Source organism: Myodes glareolus, chromosome 14 (genome assembly GCF_982192425.1).
Source record: "Myodes glareolus chromosome 14, mMyoGla1.1, whole genome shotgun sequence".
NCBI classification, from domain to species: domain Eukaryota; kingdom Metazoa; phylum Chordata; class Mammalia; order Rodentia; family Cricetidae; genus Myodes; species Myodes glareolus.
In genome coordinates, this window is record NC_142039.1 from 9,732,640 (window position 1) to 9,754,113 (window position 21,474).

Below are 21,474 nucleotides of genomic sequence, written 5' to 3' on the forward strand. Positions count from 1 at the left end.
ATTTTTTTTAAATTAAACCTTTCAGCTGGGTGGTGGTGGAACACGCCTTTATTACTCTTGCACTTTGGAGGCAGAGGCAGGCAGATCTCTGTGAGTTCGAGGCCAGCCTGGTCTACAGAGTGAGTTACAGAACAGCCAGGGCTACACAGAGAGAAACGCTGTCTCACAAAACAAAACAAAACAAAACAAAACAACAGCAATAACAAAACAAACCAAAAACAACAAAAAAAAACCCTAACCAACCCCCCAAAAATAGCGTTTTCAAACTTAAGCTTTGAAATAACACCATTTCGATAGGTAAGGTGGTGGTGCTTAAATGTAAAAGCTAAATGTAAAATGTTCAATCAGTTCACAAAAACAAGATTTTAAAAAAGTCATAACAGCATAAGGTTTGCAAAGTTCAGTAGAATTGTGGTGGTTTTAGCATATGATGGGGTGTCTATCTCCTTGTTAGTGCAGCTTTGAGGAACCGGTTGCGGAAAAAGGGAAGACAACTCCCTAAGCCCTGCAGAGGGGAGACTCCCTCAAAAGTAGAACCAAGTTTGGTAAGTCTCCGAGGTCTGGAGTGAAATACAGTGAAATTTGCATTTATATAGCACTCCTTCTGCACTGCTTTATGTGTGCCTTCCATATTAAATAAAAACACAATTAAGAGTTAGCTCCAAAACACCAGGTCAAACATATCAAACAAAATCAGGGATGGCAATTAGTGCCAGGATGCCAGAACAAACAGATGGCTATTGAGTTTGGATTTAAGAGGAGGAATAGGATGTGCCAGCTGCATATCAATAAAGAAGTCACTCTGGAGCTTGGGCAACAAGAGCTGGGAGGTTGGGCTACCGAAAGAGCCAGGATGGGACAGTGATTGGTCCTGCGCAGTGCGTTTATTAGAAACTGTAACTATCCGGGGCAGCTAAAATTATGGGACACTTCTGTGTGCCAGCCACGATGCCCTGTGATAAAGACCCAAAGATAATCAGATCTGAATTCTGTATTTCAGCCAATTATAATCCAGTTTAAAGGAGGAAAGCATGTGTGGAGCCACTTGGGGGACCTTCACTCTATGTGGTAGTGTGAAGACTTCATTCCAGGCATAAAAATAAGACCATGCTGTTCCATGTGAAAGCCGGGCGGGCGGGGCGGGTTGGGGGAGCTCAGAACTCTCATATTTTTAAATCTAAAACTCTCAGAAAAAAAGGAACAGATTTTCTTAAGATGGCGCTTAAGTTTTCTAGCTTTCTTGTTCTCTGTTTGATGTCAGGGCGCACCTAATTGACTGCAGAAAGATCGTGTTGGATGATTTCGTCTTAATTAATCAACAGACTGACTAGCTTATTTATTTTTGGTGCTAAAGATTGAACCCGGAGCCTCTTGTGTGCTACGCAAAGGCTCTACCAACATCTCTAAGTTAATAATGAGGCCTGTCCCCGGCCCGCTGGCTGTGTGATACCCACGGAGTGTACCGTCTGTGCTGTCTTACCTCTTTGTAAGACCCAAAGAGCACCTGTCCGCCTCTCTCCTTGTTAGTTCCGGGTCTGGCTTTGTTCTCCCTCCTCCATCCCCAGAGATCGCCCTCCCCAAGGCTGCTTCAGTTTGCTTACTTTCCCGGTACAAAGGCGCGCTTTCCCTCCCTTCCACGACCAAATCTCCGTTTTGTTTGTTTGCACCTTCCCGTAGGTCAGTTCTCCCTGCAGGGCCTCGCTCATGGCAAGCCCTAATAAATATTTGTAATGAAGCAATTCCCCCAGGTTTGTCTCTCTAATCTCCCCGCTGGCTCCTTCCTCCCCTGGGGAGCTCATCCATTCTCGGCTGTCCCCGCTGGGCAGAGGCTCTGGAATCTGCATATTCAGATCTGACCTGTCATTGGAATGCCTTTCTTACCCTCCCGGACGTTACTGATCTCTTCACCTAATTGTCTTGCTAGCGCCTCATTTTCAGCATCACCCACTGACATCACACCCAGACTTGTGCAGGGTGTGAATGGGTAAAAGCTGACGGGCTGCTGACCGAAGAAGGGCAACTTCCTTTTCCTCAGAAACTACATCTTTAGTTGTCCAGTTTGCACGTGAAAATTATTCTTTCCCCCTGAAAGAAAACTTTTATGATGACCAGGAAAAGGCAAATGGGCTGGAGATAGGCAGGAGATAGTGATTGCTGAAAGTTTGGGAAAAGAGAGGGAGGAATAGATGGAACACAGGATTTTTAGGGCTGTGAAATTGCATGGTAGGATACTTAACATGGAGTGTGTGTGTCAGTACACAGTTGTGAAAGCCTGTGACATGTACAACACAGAGCAGACTGTAAAGCAAGCTGTGCATGGTGATAATACATAGATAGAGACATAGGTTATAATTAATGTCCCACACAGGTACAGATACTCATGATGGGAGAGGGCATGAGAAAACTCAATGCATATTTCATTTAGTTTTATGTGAACTCAAAACAGTTTAAAAAAATTCTGTTGTCCGAGGATTTCTGTCCCGCCCTGTCCCCCAGCCATTTAGTCCCAAGAAATCATACAGAAGTCTACGTTAACTATAAACTGATTGGCCCATTAGCTTAGGCTTCTTATTAGCTCTTATAACTTATATTAGCCCATTATTCTTGTCTATGCTAGCCACGTGGCTCAGTACCTTTTTTCAGCGAGGCAGTCACATCTTGCTTCTTCTGTGGTGGGCTCACAACTGCAGAGGAATGGGCTTTTCTTTTTCCCAGAATTCTCCTGTTCTCCTTGACCCACCTCTTCTTCCTGTCTGCTTATCCCACCTATACTTCCTGCCTGGCTACTAGCCAATGAGTGTTTATTTAAAATGTAATTGACAAAATATAGACCATTCTCCCACACCAATTGTCTATTAAAAATATGATAGAAAAATAAAATAGATACAAGATAGAAAAAATATAAGATAGAAAACAATAAAGCTTGTGTTTTACTGAACACTTGTAATAGAGGGTTACAATTTTTTCCCACCAAGTAGAATGTTTCTATGTAACCCTGGCTGTCCTGGAACTCTCTCTGTAGACCAGGTTGGCCTTGAACTCAGAAATCTGCCTGCCTCTGCCTCCTGAGTGCTGGGATTAAAGATGTGTGCCACCACTGCCCAGTGAGGGTTACAATATATGTATCTTTAACTACTATATTTTATTTTTGTTTTGTGTGCATGTGGGGAGTGGGCAGCACATGGAGGCCAGAGGACACTGGCAGGAGCTGGGGCCCCTTTCTTCCATCCTGTGACTCCAGGGGGTGGAACTCAGGCAGAGGAGCTAGGTAGCCAGTGCTTTTACCTCCTGAGCCAAAACTTACAATGTTTATACCAAACAGACTCTGTGCAGACAAAATGGTTATTCACTGTGGAAGGAAGAGGATCTAGGGGAGGCAGCTCAGTCAGCAAAGTGTCCACCACACAAACATGAGGGCTGGAGTTTAGTTCTCAGCTCCCACGTGAAAAGCTGGCTGGGGCATGGCAGCAAAGGACTTTAATACTTGTGCCAGAGAGGCTAAGGCAGGTGGGTCCCTGGTTGGGCAGTTTAGCCTAATCACCGAGGCCCAAGCCAACAAGAAACCCTATCTTAAAACATACAAGCAAACAAACCCAAAATAAATCTAAGCTGAACAGCTCTGAGGAGCAAAACCTAAGACTGACTAATTAAATGTATGTTTTCATGTTTGTCTCTCTCCCACAAACCACACACCTACTTCTTAAAGTCCTAACATTGTTTCTCTTGGTTATATCTGGCAGCTATGTGAGTTCTGTCCATTGGTTCTAGAACCCAGCCCGCTCTAGTTTGCTGAAGGGACATCAGGGCTTCGGTGGTGCCAACACGGGAAAAATCGTGATGACTCTAATCTACAGGACTTGGGTGAGCATGTATGTAGACTTAGCAGAAGACTTCTTCAACCATCTCAGCTTTTCCTGTCCTGTCTATGTACCTAACCCTCTCTGTCCTTCCATCCAGCTCCCAAATCACATGGAAGCTAATTATTAATTATGAAAGCTCAGTCAATAGTTTAGACTTGCCACTAGCTCTTCCTACTTAAATTAATCCATTTCTATTCATCTATGTGTTGCCACATGACTGTGACATTTACCTGTTTTTCTGCTTGTCTTGTTCCCTCTCCATCTGGTTGGCAACTCTTCCTTCTTACTAGCGTTCTCTCTGCCCCGAAAATCCTGCCTAGCTGTTGACTGTTTAGCTTTTAATTAAACCAGTCCAAATGGCACATCTTCACAGTGTCAAGGGATATTCCACAACGCATCTGAACTGTCTTTTCTCTTTCTCTTTCCTACTAGTTTGTTGTCCTCATTTTTGAGACTGCATTTGTTGCTCAGGCTGGCCTCTAAATTACAGTTCTTCTGTCTCAGGGCTGGCATTAACAGATAAATGCTGCTGTTAATACTTGTCTATTTCGTGGTTTTTCTGGAAAGGCAAAGAAGTTTTAGAGAGATTCAGTAACAGATTATAAAATTGGCCCTTTTGTCCACTTATACTTGTGGGACGTGGATCAGACAGCTGCTCTAGCATCTCTTCAAAACTCTTGCTGAGCTCGAGACAATGGTGCCAGTGGGCCAAGGACCCAGGCATTAGGAATCAGGGGCCAGGCACCAAAACTATCTGTGGAGGACCACAAAGCAAGGCTGGTTTCTACATTTCCAAATGGTTGGGGGGTGGGGAGAGAGAGAATAAGCAAACCATGGTTGTATACACCTTCAATCCCAGAACTCAGGAAGCAGAGGCAGGGGCATCTCTGTGAATTAAAGGCCAACTTGGTCTACATAATGAGTTCCAGGCCAGCTAAGGCTGCATAAGGAACCTTGCCTTAAAAAAAGGGGGTGGGGGGAGAGGTCTGATAATGGCTTAGCAGTTAAGCGTACTGGCTGCTCTGTCAGAGGACTGGGGTTTGATTCCTAGAACCCACATAGCAGCTCACAGCCGTCTGTAACTCCAGTTTCAAGGGATCTGACACTCTAACATCAATGCACATAAAATAAAAATAAAGCAATTAAAGAATTATTTTGTTACATATGAACATATAGAATTCAAATTTCAGTATCCGTCAATAAAATTTTATTGATTTTTTATTTTCTTTTGTTTTGAGACAGAATCTCAATATGTAAACAAGCTAACCTTGAATTTACGGAGATCCTTCTGGCTCTGTCTCCCAAATGCTGGGATTAAAGGTGTGTGTCACCATGTCTGGCTAACAAAGTTTTATTAAAACTGGTGGCCCATTTACTAATTAATGTCCTATGGCTGCTTTTGGGCTGTCATGGCAGAGTTGAGACTGTGATTATGAGATTATAACCTGTAAAATCTAAAGACTAACTTTGCAGTTGTGACAGAGCTGTCCTCCTCTGGTGTGAGCAGCTACAGCAGGTACCTGCATCCTCCTCTGGTGTGAGCAGCTATAGCAGGTACCCGCAGCAGACTTCTCTTTGCTACGCTCATCTCTCTGAATGCAGGAGGGGCTTCTGGGATCTCACTGCCAGTGTCTTGGAGTTGTTGGTCCCTTCAGAGATGCCCTTCTCATGAAATACAATGGGAACAGTGCCCTCTGGAGGAGGTCACAAATTCCAAGTAGTATCTTGTGGTGAAAAAGGCCCCTGAAAGGCTTAATAATTGCCTGTTTCTTGCGGGTTGTAGTATGGTATGGTACTTTTGTACACTGTAGCTGCCTCATGACTTTTGATTTTGCTAATAGCTCTTCTCAAAAGTCCTGTGGAACCTGGGCTGATCACCGAAACGATTCAGATTTCAATTCTTATCTGTTAAAGGAGAGGACTGCATTTCCAATGACTTTAAAACTCTCCCTTCCTCCCTCCCTTCTTCTCTGCCTCTCTCTCTCTCTCTCCCTCCCTATGTTTGTCTCTTCTGAGCAAAATCCTTGACCCAGAGATAATAAAACAGTTGAAAGCAGAAGTGGATTCAGCTTGAGCCTCTCCCTCAGTGGTCCATAAGGGGCTGCAGAGAAGAAATCCTCAAACTCCTCCTAAGCCCTAAAAGACAAGGGTTCTGTTGTCCCACATTTTCCTGTTGGCATCCCAAACAGCCAGGACCAGTGTTTCTCAGGGGACTAGTTGGCAGTGCCCGAATCTCTGATGCCACTGATTTTGCCTCAGTTAGTACCACCTCTAAGGAGACTGTACTGGCTAGTTTTGTAAGCTTGGCACAGACTAGAAGCATCTAAAAGAAGGTAGCCATTGAGAAGATGCTTCTGTAAAATCCTGCTGTAGGGCATTTTCTTAATTAGTGATTGATGTGAGATGGGGAGGGCCCAGCCCATTGTAGGCAAGGCAATTTCTGGTCTGGCGGCTCTGTGTGCTATAAGAAAGCAGACTGAGCAAGCCATGGGGAGCAAGTCAGCAAGCAACACCCCTTCATTGTCTCTGCATCAGCTTCCACCTCTAGGTTCTGTCCCTGCTTGAGTTCCTGTCCTGGCTTCCTTCAGTGATGGGCTACGATGGATAGTCTCTTTCCTTTCTGCCTTGCTTTTGGTTGTGGTGTTCCATCCCAGCAATAGTAACCCTACCTAGGGTGGAGAAAGAACATTGTCCAGATGCTTTGGATAACAGAATTGCTTGCATTTACCCAACACTTCTTCCTTGCCAGAGACTAGGCTAAGCCCTTGAGGCGGCGTTTGTCATTTAGTAAAGACAATAGCTTTTTTTTTTTTTTTTTTTTTTTTTTTTTATAAAAGTGAAGGTTCTGGAGTCTTGCGAAGGGTGTGTTGCTATTAGGTGGTGTAAAGGTTGGGTGTGCACTCAAGAAGTTCGCTGTTATGGCCATTCTAAAGGAGGCCTTGTGATTACCCAATATTTCTCTGGCAACTCTTTGAATGAAAAGGCATGCTGTGGTGGTTTGAATGAAAAACGTCCCCATAGGCTCACATATTGGACTCTTGGTCTCTGCTGGTGTTGCCTTTTGGGAAGGCTGTGGAACCTTTAGAAGGCGGAGCCTTGCTGGATGAAGCACATCACTTCAGTCTCACCCCACTTCTGGTCCTGGCTCTGCTTTCTGTGAGTTGTTGAAGATCTGAGCTCTTAGCTTCCTGCTCTGGCCATCTGCTGCCAGGTCTCTCCTGCCTCTACAGAATCTCTTTCTGGAACTTGAACCCCAGCAAACCTTTCATCCTGTAAGTTGCCTTGATCATAATAGATCATTGTATCAATGAAGGGTAACATCCACATGATAACTGATGTCCGCCTCATTTGCTGAGTGATTTTTGGGCAGGCTTACCCTAAGTCTCTTTTCCTTCTTGATCAAATGGGAATCACGACGGGAGCATGTAGATTAGTTAGCTGGGATGTGTAGTCAGTTCCTGGCACAGCCCATGTTCAATAATCTATTATCACTAATGAGCACACACACTTTCTCCTTCTTTGTGACTTAGTGAGCAGTTCTTAGACGCAGTGCTGTGAGATTTCGCATGTTGAATGGACTGCCTTGATTTTCTTTAGTTGAATTCTCTGGTTTTATATAAGTTACTATGTTTTTTAAGACTCAAATTTTAAGACTCAATTCAAGACTGATACCTTTCACTTACTCTAATGGATCAGGTAGTATCTTATTTTATTGAGTGTCTATTAATACTTCCACCTTGGCTTGGATAAATGTTCCCAAAGGCTCATGCCCTAAACGTTTGATCAATGGTCTATAGCATGGTTGGGAGGTGAAGGACCTTTAAGAGGAGAGCCAGGTGTGGTGACACAGCACCCAGGAGGCAAAAAAATCTGTGGGTTCAAGGCTAGTTTGATCAACACAGTGATTTCCAGGACAGACAACAGGGAACAGAAGGAGGCATGGGAAACCTTTGAATGACTAGGGTCAGCCCCTTGAAGAGATATTGGTACTTCACTCTCTTGTCTTCCTCTCTTTCTCTTCCCTTCTCAGCCGCCATGAGACCAGCAGTCTTGTCCTACCACAGGCTCCCCTCTCCTATAGGAGTAAAAACAAAACAACAGCAGCCGCAACAACAAAAAGGTCAATAGAACATAGAAAATCTGAGAAACGAAGAACCCAAACCCAGCCCAGTATTTCCTCTTTTGAAGTTGCTCATCTCAGGTCATTTGCTACAGCAATGTGAAGCTGCCCGACGCAGATATTCTCATGGTCATCAAATGTTCTCCTCCCTGCGGGTTTCACGTTTTCATCCACGCTGTCAGTCACACTGTGCTGGGACAGACGTTGTCTCTACAGCACAAGAGAAAAGGCACGGACTTCTTCTGAAAGACAAAGGTTTAAATGCAGACTCTACCTCGACTCACTGGGTTCTTAGCTGTGAGTCACCAAGCCCAGGGATTTCACTCACAAGCCAGGAAGCAGGAGTTCTCGGTGGGGATTGCGCGAGAAGACGCTATGAATGACTCGCCAGGTGTTGAACTTTGCTCTGATTGCTTCCCGCTTCTTTTGCACCAATCGCAGAATTCTGTCGGTAGCTTTCTGCTAGCTGGAGTGTGAGGCGTGACTGGAGAGTAGACACTACCAGTCCATCCCAGGCTCAGTTCATTTATGACATTTCAGCTGTGCCATCTCCAAAGGCCGGGGCCGGTACTGATCTCCCAACGCTGGACATCTAAGAAGAAGATGCCAGTTCAGTTCTCTGTCAGTGTGGCTAGTTTTTGTACCATAGTTGCTCACAATCTACCAAAGCTATGAGAAACCACAGAGGAACAATCTGGGGAGGAGTCAAGGTCTGGTGTCTAACGACAAACTTGGATGCCACGGGAGGAGCCCTCTCTAAAGCCATCTTCAACCAGTGGTCAAAGATCGGCATTTGTTGATGGGGATCCTGACTGTGGAGAGTGTGTCTAGGGCAGTGCTTCTCAACCTTAGCTGCACTTTGACTTTGTCACTGAGTCCTTACTTAAAACACAAGTTAAAAACAAACAAGCAGGGGCTGGTGAGATGGCTCAGTGGTTAAGAGCACTGACTGCTACTCCAGAGGACCCAGGTTCAATTCCCAGCACCCACATGGCAGCTTGCAACTATCTGTAGCTCCAGTTCAAGAGAATCTGACATCATTATACCAATGCGCATGAAATAAAGTTAAATAAAGTTTTTTTTTTAAAAAAAAAAAGAGAAAAAAAGGAAAAAAACCAAACAAGCAAACAAAGCAAAAACAGAACAAAACCTAAGGGCTGGGAGATGGCTTAGCAGTTAAGAGCACATATTGTTGCTGCAGGGGACCCAAGTTTGCCTTCCAGCATCCACATTGGGTGGCTCTTGGGCTTCTGATGCATTGCCCTCTTCTGGCCTCTGCGGGCATCTTCACCTGCATGCAACATAGTCCCAAATAAACAAACAGGCATACACAGAATTAAAAATAAAAATAGGTCTTAAAAGCAAGACAAAGCAACAACAACAACAACAAAAAATCTACCTCTTAATGGTAGATTCCCACTCAGCAATTTCCATTTAATTGCTTTGGAGAGAAGCCTGGGCACTGAGACATTAAAAATTCCCTGACAGAGTTTGCTGCTAAGATGGAAATATCTAATACTGTAGCCGTCAGTCCCATGTGGCTATAGTGTGGCCGTCAGTCCCATGCGGCTATTGAGTCTTCAAAATATGGATAGTCAGACAGAGAACCTGAATTTTAGTGCATTTAAACTTAAATGTAAAATAGTCACATAGGGTTAGTGCCTTCAGTTTGGGGTGGCACAAGCCTGTAGTAATTAGTGGATATTGCTGCTGGAGAACCCTGCCTAGGTGGTATTATTTTCTTTAGCATCTTTCTGAAGTGTTAATATGCCTATTCACTGAGGAAGAAAGCAGAACTCAGGGAATTCATGTAATGTACCCAGGGCTGCACGAGGAAAGGCTAAGCAGTCACCATGCATGGTGCTGTGAGAAGCCTGAGGCACAGCCCAGGCCACAGTTAAGGCCTTTGGGCATCCCTAGAAACATGTTCCAATGAAACTCAAATGTTGGGAGACACTGGCCTGGCCCTGTCAGAAGTTGATAGGACCTGATTCTAATGACACAGGGAATCGTCTCAAGGGTCTAACTGGCCACATTGCCTCAAAGCTAATGGTTAAACTGGGCTCCCCATTGTGCCACTTCCTAGGGGTCAAGCAAGCTCCTGGGATGGAGCATGTTGTCAGGGTGAGAGGGCCAGAAAATAAGCATTTTCATTAAAAGTTTAAATGACCTACACCATTTTAATCTGCACACAACCTTTCAGAGGGATTTTTTGTACCAAGAATCTGGGCATGGTACAGTAGCTTTGGGTTTTCCTCGAACCTTTTGCTGTAGAAAGAATATTGAACAGGTTGTGTGTCTCCTTTGGAGGCTCAGCTGGGGAGACATCATCCCCTAGGTTGGGGACCTGGCTGGAATAAAACAGGATAAAGGAGGAGCTTCCTGACTGCTGGAAACCCAACTGCTCTGCTTTACCACGCCCCCTGTCATCAGAGATGCAAGTCCCTCAAACCATGAGCCAAAAAAACCCAAAAAGACCCTTTCCTTCTTGAAGTGTTTTACTCAGGTGTTTTGGTGCAACAGTGAAAAGTCTGACTAAAACAATGAGATAATACACTACCCATTTTTTTTTAACTTGGCTTTTTTCACTTAGCACAATATCTTCCAGAGTATTTTTGTTTTGTTGGAAATAGCAGGACTTCTTTCTTTTAATGGATGAAAACTATTCCTTTGGATAGGTATATCACTTATTACATATATAGTTTTCTTTACTCATCAGTGGTCCCTGGGCCTTTAGATTATACCCATATCTTAGCTACTGTAAACAATGCTGCAGTGGATATGGGACTGAAGATGCTTCAAGTTATAGATTTGGCTGTTTATGCCAAAGTTAGATTTCTAGGTTTTTAGATAGCCTTAATATTAATTGTCTGAGGAGCATATATAATATTTCCGTAACAGCTGCACTAGTTCATAATTTCTCCTCCGTGAACAGAAGGAATGTTGGCATCTGGCTTCCAAATTCTTCATATATATATATATATATATATATATATATATATATATATATATATGTATATATATTCTTTTTGGTTTTTCAAGACAGGGTTTCTATGTAGCTTAGGAGCCTGTTCTGGAACTAGCTATTGTAGACCAGGCTGGCTTTGAACTCATAGAAATCTGCCTGCCTCTGCCTCCCAAGGCACGGGCCACCACCGCCTGGTCAAATTCTTTATACTTTTAAGGTTATAATCTCTCTTTTTATATATTCAGCCCCAGCCCAGTCATGACCAAGAGCCCATTGATACAGTTGGATCAATGTAAAGTGTAAAGGATAAAAAACAAACTGAAAGACTAGCTTTCAGGTAGTTCATGACCTTTGGAGTGAAATAAAATATGTACATAAAACAATTAGTAATGTCTAGAAAAGTCTAATCAGGGGCTGGGGAGGTAGTTCAGTGGTTAAGAGCACTGACTGCTTTTCCAAAGGTCCTGAGTTCAATTCCCAGCAACCACATGGTGGTCTTTGTTTATAATCAGATCTGGTGCCCTCTTCTGGCCTGCAGGCACGCATGCAGACAGAACATTGTACACATAATAAATAAATAAAATAAAGAAAAATCTAATTGGTTGGTAGGCTTTATCAACAAGTACTGTGATAATCTGGAGATGTGAGGTTTACCTCAGGATGCTTACCAGAAGTTATTTCCATAGTTTGCAAATTCCTGAAAAAACTTAACACAATTAAGAAATTAACATTTCCCGTGGAAGACTGGCAACAAACTTGGAAGAGTTGCAGTATCGCCTGTGTCCACCAGATGATGCCACTATTCAGGGGAATTCCAGAGTTTGGCTTTGGGGCTGATAGCATAATTGTCGTAAATTTGAGATAATGCCTCGAAAGACACTTTAATTATTTCAGACAACAATTTCCTTACTGTAATTTTGCACAGAGTTCATGCACATTAGCTATGGAGAATTGGAAAACAAAGAAAGACTCAAGTTTCTCTTAAGTAAATTCTCTACGTTGGTTCATTTTCTGAGCCAAGTCTCTTTCCCCTTGTAGTGTTTGCTCTGTGCAAGTCAAGTGACTAGAAATGAATAGAAGCTGGAACAGATCTATACCTGGAGACCAAAGCTGGAAGAGAGGACCACCACCGCGGACGTAAACTTTTCACTCTATTAGACATTTACTCTCACTAAAATATGCAAATATATTCCCTTCAGTGATTCTGGATAAACAACAGATTTAGCCCAGCGGAAAAGCGAGTGTGGACAGCTTGATGCAATTATATTCAGCATTAATGAGCTGTGGGTTCCTACCTCAAGTGTTGATATTAGTAATCTTTGATAAGAAAAGAGTATCTAACCTTTGAAGTAAAAATGTTCTGTGTGGCTGGGTATTTCCAACCATGAGCATTTATGATTTTGTTTGACAAATTGGCCTGCTTTGGAATATTGAACACCCACTCTTCAGAGGATAAAGAAGATGAAAGCGACGGCATTCATTTGCTCCCAAGAATCTCAGAGCTCTTGCAAGGTTTTACCTGGGAGATCCTGTCTCTGGGAACCTCTGGAGGTGGATTTGGCAGGCATGCTCGTTTTTCACGCTTGTCTCGGGGAGGAAGGCCTGTTGGCTTCAGTCCAGCCAGCCTGAGACAGCTGTTGGAGTCGTCTGTCACACCGTGTGGTGCTACACACCTAGACGGAGTCGCCACCCCTGCTCAGAGGACTCAGCGAATGACTAGGAAAGCCATCATGTGAAGCCCACCCAGAAAGAGATGTGATGAGTGTCTCCATTTTATTGCTTCAATCCATTGCTTCGTTTGTATGCTTGTGAGACACTCAGCTCTCACAGTGACCCAAACATAGTTTTAATGCTATTGTGGCCACCACTATTACTGTGACTATTACTGTATTGTTTAGTGGAGTTGCCTTATTGCCTAATCTGGCCTTGAACTGTAGGCTGGTATGATTTTCTTGCCTTAGTTTCCTGAGTAGATGGGTCCTGAAGTATGTGCCATTGATTGTGGAAACTGATATTACTATTATTATTAATAATAATTTTTAGTGTTGGGGATTGAACTCAGGCACATGCTAATCAAGTGCTCTACCATTGAGCTAAGATCTAAAATCCAAAGCTCTAAAATCTAAATGATCAGGTTATGGTAACTGTGATAGTTTTAATGTTACTGGCCTCCACAATCTCATTGTGTCACTATTAGAAAATGTGGCTTTGTTGGAGTGGGTACGACCTTGTTAGAGGAAGTATGTCACTATTGGGGCAGGCTTTCAGGTTTCCTGTGCTCAGGATACTGCCCAGCGTCTCAGTCGACTTTTGCTTGCCTGCAAGGCGTAGGACTCAAAGCTACTACTCCGGCACCATGTCTGTCTGCACGCCACCATGCTTCCCATCATGATGATAATGGACTAAACCTCTGAAACGGTAAGTGAGCCCCCCAGTTAAATGTTTTCTTTGTAAGTGTAGCCATGGTCATGGTGTCTCTTTATAGCAACAGAAACTGTAGCTGAGACAGTCACTAAAATCCACTGAGTAAGCTGGATGGTAGTGGTGCACACCTGTAATCTCAGCACTCAGGAGGCAGAGGCAGACGGACCTCTGTGAGTTCAAGGCCAGCTTGGTCTGCAAAGCAAGTTCCAGGACAGCTAGAGCTGTTACATAGAAAAACCCTGCCTCAAAAGACAAAAAACAAGCAAAAATCTTGTTTATGATTATATTCTATATACCATACAAGCTATTATGAATGTATCTTCTTAATTTTTTCCAAGCACATTACAAGTTATATGCTAATTCCAAACAACCCATCCCCTTGTTGTATCATCTTGATTTTTTAGTTTCTGCTTTCTTCTGAGTGGCCATAAACTGTGTGTGTGTGTGTAGGGGGGGAGGCTGCCCCGCAGGATCATTTCAAATACCAGAGCTGAATACTGGTACAAGATCAAGCCAATCCTGAGAGCTTTGTTTCCTTTGCCAGTGATCCATTGGGAATAAGCACGTGGTCTGGACCTCCTTAGGTCTCAAGGACGTCATTCTGGCGTTGTGACTAGATTGCACATCATAGAATAGCTCTGTTCTGTCATCTGCCATGATGAAAGCTTCTTCCCAGTAGTTGTCACCCGCCACATGAAGCTACTGAGCACTTAATTTAATTTTGTTTCTTTGAGGTACTGGGCATTAATCCCAAGGCTTTGCACATCCTAGGTAAGAGCTGTACCACTGAACTACATCCCTAGCCTTTAGTTTTCTTCTTCTTGTTGCTGTTTGCTTTTTGTTGCTGTTTGTTCATTCACTTTTTTCAATTTTTTGTATGTCTTATGAGTGGTTCGCCTGCACGGATGTCTGTGCATCACACTGTACAGGGCCCAGGGAGGCCAGAAGAGTTGGATCCTCTGGAACTGCAGTTGAGGTGGTTGTGGTCCATCATGTTGTTGCTGGGAAATGAACCCAGGTCCTCTGGAAGAGCAGTCAGTGTTCTTAAGCCCTGAGTCCTCTCCTCAGCCTTTGTTTTTGATATAGGGTCTCACTGTGTAGCCCTGGATGACCTGGAACTTGCTTTGTAGACAAGGCTGGATTTGAACTCACAGAAATCTGCCTGCCTCTATCTCCCCAGTGCTGGGATTAAAGGCATGCATTGCTATGCCTGGGTAGGCCTTAGGTTTAAAGTACATTTTGTGTGTGTGTGTGTGTGTGTGTGTGTGTGTGTGTGTTTTGAGTCAGGGTTTCATGCATTCCAGGTTGGGTTTGAACTCACCACCCGCCTGAGGATGACCTTGAGTCCCTGATCCTCCCTCTTCTGTTTTCCTCGCGCTGGAATCACAGGTTTGTACCACTATGCTGGGGTTTATGTCCTGCTGAGGCAGGGCTTGGAAACGGCAGAATGCTATTTAGGTTGTATTTTTAACTGAAGATTCTGGAAACTGAGAATACCTTAGAGTATCTTGGGCACATGAGAAGCAAGTGTTCTAACAACACCGAGTTATATCTAAGGTCTACAACTGATCAATCAGATTATGGGAGCTGAAATTCACTGAATAGTTATTATAGTCTACATACCATATACACTAATATGAATTCTAAGAAGTTTTGCAGGAGGGGTGCTCAGCCTGGATTTAAAATCATCCCAGAAGCCAGTGTTCCTCTATGTTGCTGCTGTTACGGTTACTTTTATGCTTGTTACTGTGGCTTTGAGAGTACCAAACATGGAACTGCATCCATGCACGCAGTAGAGAATTGAAATACAAGACACCCTTGTTGTCCTTCAGACCCCCAGAAGGGCTGTCCTTTTACTTTCAGAGAACCTTTCTGGTCCCTCGACTCTGAGAGAGTGTCCTCTCCTGGGTTAGTTATTGCATTTATAGAATCTCCCCACTGGGTAATTATCTACAACTCTGCTATTTGGAGTGTCTACATGGTGCATTTAAAGGGCCTTGTAATCATGGGTGTACTGGAAAATCAGTCTACCCGCCAGTCAATTATCACAGAATCACAGGACTGGAAGGGATGACAGATGTTATTAAGTCCAGCTCTGTTCCCAGCCCTAGCCTCAGGGTGGGACCCTAAGTCCACCCAGTCTGCTCAGACACAGCCCAGCTTTATCTAGAAAATGTGGCATTTTGGGGCGGGATGATGACCTTGAATGTGATCACTTCCTGAGAGTAAACCCTTAAGCTTAACTGCCAACCCTTTGAGTTAGCCAAAGGCCCTGCTTCTTGTCTCTTCCTTTTGTTTCACCCAGAGTTTCCAGTCTTGGTACCAAAGGATGGGGGTAGGGACCTTTGTAGATGTGACACACTTCCCAGACCCGGTGGCCCGCAGGCCTGTAGCCAGCTAAGCCCTGGAGCTAGCAGAGACTCACTCCTGCAGCCCGGGACCCCCGTTGAAGGGCAGAGGGCATCGTCTTTTTCCAAATCAACTGACCTGGGGGCAAAGCCCTTGTGTCAACTTCAGGATGCCAAGTTCGTAAGCACATTTCAAACTCTTTCCCTCGTACAGGCTTTCGACATCAGTGCCTTCAAAGCAGCATCTACCCTCCTCCAGCATTTTCCCTAGGCCCAAGTCCTTCGTTCTTGGGGTTCATTTGATCCGTTTCCATAGCAACATCCACTTGTTGCATTTTGAATCTCCCATCGAGGTCCTTGCAATTTGCCAGCTAAGCCACCGATCACAGGCGTGTGTGCCAGGTTAATAAGACAAAGTCTGTTTCACTTTGGCCTCGCCCTTTTTGTCTCCTTCCAGTCGAGGGCAGCCTTACAAAAGAAAGGGCCTTTTGCCTTTCAAAATCCTGAGACCTCTGCTCATTATCCTAGGCGATACTTGGGACCGACTCAGTGTGCACTCCCATTTCCATGCTGTCTCCGGGCAGCTGCTCTTCTGAGTGAACCATGGCAACAGCTGGGAGTGAGAGACAGGGGCAGCAAGACCTGCTTTGGGCATGTGAATGTGTGTCAAAGGTGAGACACCTCTTTATTTCAAAGGTAAGGTGGTCAGGATGAAAACAATTCCATTGTGATTCTCAGCATCCTTTATTGAAGGCAAGAATTGAAGTTGGAATCGAAATAACGTCGGCCGCTTTGTCTTCAGAGAATCTGGGCGCTTTATGTCGGTGACATTAATCAGAGAAGCCTGGAGCTCTGCGGTCCCCACTGCTTTGACGTTTCAGATGTGTGGAGACTGGAGTTAGCCACCATTTCCCCAGGGTGTGTTTAGTCTAATAGATATAAACCAGGACCTGCAAGAAGTATTAGTGATGGGAGAGGAAAACTCTCCCCATAAGCGGAATCACAGAGAGAAATCCAATAAGGGGATCAGCAGATCAAAGCTCCCATCACCATCGGCTAACCCTCCTTACCGACTTGAGCGGCATGTTTCCTGCACACACTGGCCCTCTGCCTCCCCCTCCCTGAGGTTTTAAGCAGACGCTATCTGCTGATGTTCTGCAAATGTTGCTTGTTTGTTATTTGTTGCTCGTTGCTGCGGAGCCTTTGGAAGACTCTCTAAAGAAAAACGCTCTGGGCTACAGGAAGCGCTGCTTTGTGTGTGGCTGGGACTTTAGTCAGGGCACATGGAAGGGCAGCATTCTTCTCTTTAGGAGGTGCCAGGTATGAAGCAGGAACCAACTGGAGGTGCAGAGGCCGAGGGTTTGACCTTCAGAAGAATGTCGGAAAGTTCTGCTTGTCTGATTGCATTATGAATTTTAACAGAATCCCTGAGAAGGGAAAACAGAGGGACATAATGATCCAGTGCCTAGGGCTTTTTGGCTGCAGATACACCAAATACTCTAACGAATGAACACAGAAATCAAGGGCAGTTTGTAACGCAGCGTCAATCTGCAGATCTGTTTTAAAGGCAGGCAAAAAGAAAAGGGGAAATCCTCTAAATTAAAAGTAAATGCTTGTGATTGCAGACAAGTCAATGAAACACGTATTAATGGAGTGGAGGGGCCCACAAGATTGTCTGCACTCGGCAGGCTCTGTCAGTGAGGTTGGCACACCACAGACTCTGGACACTCTCCAGAACCTTCTGGGCCTTTCGGAAGTGACTCTGAAGCTGAACAGGGCTGCAGGACTCCTAGCTGGCACTGTCTTCTCCAGGCCCAGGAGGCTGCAGCAACCTGAACTGGATTCTTGGATGGGTTATCCAGTACTAGGGTTCCCCGTGGGCCTTAGTCACCCAGGGCTCTTCTGTTTTAAGGCAACCCAAACAAGTCAGTTAAGCAGCCAGGAAGCACGCTGACTTGTTTCCTAGGGAAACCTGGAAGTAAGACTGGGCCGGGCTGCCTGGACCTAGTGGCTCAGGGAAATAAAAAGTGTAGCTTGCATTCTGTCTTGTTTGACCCCCCATGGGGTGTCAATTATTCCAAGGTTGGCTCTGCTCTTGGTTTTAAGCTAGATGCCAACTGCTTTTAGGGTGGCATACATTCCCAGCCATGCTCAGAGACAGTGAGCAAAGGCATGGCCCTCCCTCAAACATCAAGCCAAAGTCATACATCTTTTCCCTCCACCATAGGTCCCTGCTCCCACCCTCTGGCTGTACCCTTGAAGCAAATGTGGCAAAGAGAAAAGAAACAAAACAAAACAAGGGTTTCTTGGTTTAGACATCAAGCACTTCTTGTATTAGGATTTTCATTGCCATCACAAAATAACAGAAGAAAAAGATTTTAAGGGACCAAAGCATTATTTGGGCTCACAGGTTCAGAAGGTCAGCTCTTCGTAGCAGGGAGGGCAAGCGGAGCAGAACAACTCATCCTGACAGCCGGGAAGGAGGGACCGAGGGGAGAGAGAGAGAGAGAGCACCATTTGCTCCTCACATTCAAGACTGTTTTCCCTCCTTGCTGATGCTCTCTGGACAAGCTCTCACAGGCTTCCGCAGAGATGTGCTGCCGGAGCTCACTGTGTGGAACAGCACAGGGAAGCCCTTTGCCTATGGTGTGCAGTAGGTCTTTATATTCAGACTGTGTTTTGACTCAGTTTACACAACACGATTCTGGCTGTCACTGCTTATTCATTTTTATCTCTTTCCCTCAGATGTGGTATCTCCACTCAGCTTCATAGTCAGCTGATTCTCATATCTGGTCTTTAGACATGATGTTCTCTCTCTAATTCCCATGTGTGCCACTCATGAGTTACACCGGTGTCTATGAGTACCAATCGCTTGGATTTCCTGAGTCACTAGAATGGCCTGGCCTGGAGCTCTTGGGGAAGGCGCCATCATCTTGGGGAAGGCGTCAAGCTGGTGGTAGGGAATGGGGCAGCGGAGTCTGGTAGGCTGTCCTATGAGTACCTGGACTAAGAGCTCCAATGAATTTGACCCTGTGCTGTTATACCACAGTACACTGTGTGAGCTAGTGAGATTGTGTACCATCTGAACACTGACCTCCAGCCAGCAACAGAGTGGTCACTGCCTGCTGAGAACAAGTTCAAGTCACAGATCCCCAGGAAGTAAAGTCCAGCCCAGGGCTGAGTAGTCAAGAATATATGCGTAGATTCCAGCAGAGGTGTGTGGAGTCCTGCCCGGGCTTCCTATTGTGTGTAGCTACAGGTGATCCCAGATCTCCTGCTTCATGTACATTGGATAGCTCTGTCTGTTCGGTCTGTGCCATCCAGGTAGCTTTGTCAAATCAGTCCCTAGATAACTGTCTTAACAGAACACGCAAGCTCTGCGGATACAAGATTCCATTATTCCTTTGAAATGTTATACATGAGAAGGTTCAAATGGCTTAGAAATCATCCTTATTATCAGAAGACACATAAATTTTACATTTATCAATAAAGACCATGGATAATTAATGGAGTCTTTAAATATCTCACTGCTGTACCTTTTAGATAGATAGAAGATGGCTTGAAAGGCTGAGCCAATGGCTCTGTTGGAAAAGCCCTTGCTGCAGAATCACGAGGACCCGAGCTTGATTCCTAGCGACCACAGAGAAGCTGACTGTGACCGTGTACACCTGTGATTCCTGTGTGGGGGAGGAAGGGACCTGTGGGTCCCCACGGTGCCCTGGTCAGCCACTCCAGCCGATTACCCAGCTCTAGCTTTAGTGAGAAACTTGGTACCAAAACATACGGTGGAGAGTGACTGAGGGAAACATCCAGTGTTGACCTCTGACCTGTACAGACACACACACATAGTGCACGCACACGTGCACGTGTACCCACAAACACACATGCACACCCATGGCTTACTTCACATTCACTGGTGCACATTTACACAATCGTTCTTCACTTAAAACTTGTGAGAGTTTTTTTATTTAAAAGGTGTCTCCTTTTGGAAATTTCAAGAGTTTTTCTTTTAAAAGTTGACAGTTTGGAGTCGGGGTGATGATACATGATGATATCCCTGTATATGGGAGACTGAGGTGAAAAGACTACAACCTTAAGTTTATCCCAAGTGACACAGTCAGAGTCTGTCTCAAAGCAGAATAATACAGTGACTTTTTGCTATTGAAGTTGAAATTTTTGCCATAATTGTCATAATTTGATATAAAAAGGTTGTGTTCTTAGAAGTAGTTCAATTTCCTTTTTAAAAAATTTAAAATGATTTTATTTGGTAAGATTAGAAGAATTTATTATTATTGTGTATGTATGCATGACGTGCACATGTGCCACAGCATACGTGTGGACATCAGAGATCAGCTTAGAGGAATGATTCACTCTTTCTGCTTTTAGGTAGGTTTGGGGGCTTGAACTGGGGCTGGAAGACTCGCACAGCAAATGCCTTTTACCTGCTCAGCTATCTTGATGGTCTGTGGTCCAGCCCCTGGGAAACAGAGGCAGGTGGATCTCTGTGAGTTCAAGGCCAACCTGGTCTACAGAGCAGGTTCCAGGGCAGCTAGGGCTACAAGGAAAAAGCCTGTCTCAAAAAACAAAACAAAACAAAACAACAACAATGATACTTTCAAAAGTTACAATATCATGAAGGATCCCAACTCGTTTTAACCACGGTTATACCGTTTTGCAAAGGTTCACAGATAACAAGCTCAGCTCAGGACCTCCGGAATGCTGAGCAAATAACAAGCTTAATTCAGGGCCTCCGGAACGCTGAGCAAAGATACCTGAGGTTAGAGCAAGGACAGCCTTATCTGGCTGCAAGACAGGGGATTTATGGACTGGCCATAGAAACAAAGAAAGAGAGGATTGCGAGGCCTGAGTCACGTATAAAGCGGGGCTCGTCACGAGTCAGGGGCTGTGCAATCAGACATCTGGTCGCCAGCCAGGAAAGGGGGGTGCGACGCGCATCCTGACCAGCAGGAATGAACGCCACTAAAAACGAGAATTCCTTCTCTGTACACGTCTTTATTCGGAGCATTCCATTGAGGAAAATTGGGGGAGGGGAAGAGAGCAGGGACAAGAGAAAGCTTAGAGAGAGGAAGTAGAGTCCCGAGGCAGCTGCTTTTAAACGGTGGAGAGGCTTGAATGCTGTCCTGATTGGTTAATGCCATTCTGCTGGTCTGAGCATGTGCAGGCAAGGGTGCAGGCAAGGGTGCTCAGCCCCACGTGGCTAAGCCAGGTATACCTCCAAACTGCAGGACCACCTGTGCCTCCAGGTGGCTCCCAACAGCTCCCCCTATTATTGTCTTTAAGAGCAATAAGGCAAAACTATTTTCCAATCTGGTCCCCACCTCATGATGTGTGGACCGATTAAAGAAAAGAAAAACAAGACACACCCTCCGCCTATGCATATCTTCCTCCATGCTTTGTGGGACTATCTGGTCCCTAGAGGGTGCAAAGGCTATGCATGGCTAATTGCCTATGAGCTCTTTTGAAGCTGAGAGCCAAACTTGGGGTGAGGGTACACATTCCAAGGCTTCCAAGGCCTGTGTCACAAAGACCTTGTCCCTCCTCACTTGGGCTAGCAGGTAGCACACCAATCAAAGACATACAGCACTTCCACCTAGACACAGCATGCCAAGAATATCTCTGCTCCCACCCGTTCCTAAGGAAGGAAAAGGCAAAGTAGAGTCAGTCAGAAAATCGTTAAGAGATAAGAGGTTGCACAGGGTGCTGCTCAAGTCAATGGTGTGAAACAGCTGCTCT

General features: G+C 44.9%; 1 pseudogene; it reads right to left on the minus strand.

Annotated features, from left to right (window-relative positions):
• Positions 1–8,052: 8,052 nt before the first annotated feature.
• LOC125417590 (small ribosomal subunit protein eS28 pseudogene) overlaps positions 8,053–21,474 on the minus strand; it is a 37,166-nt pseudogene continuing 23,744 nt past the window's right edge.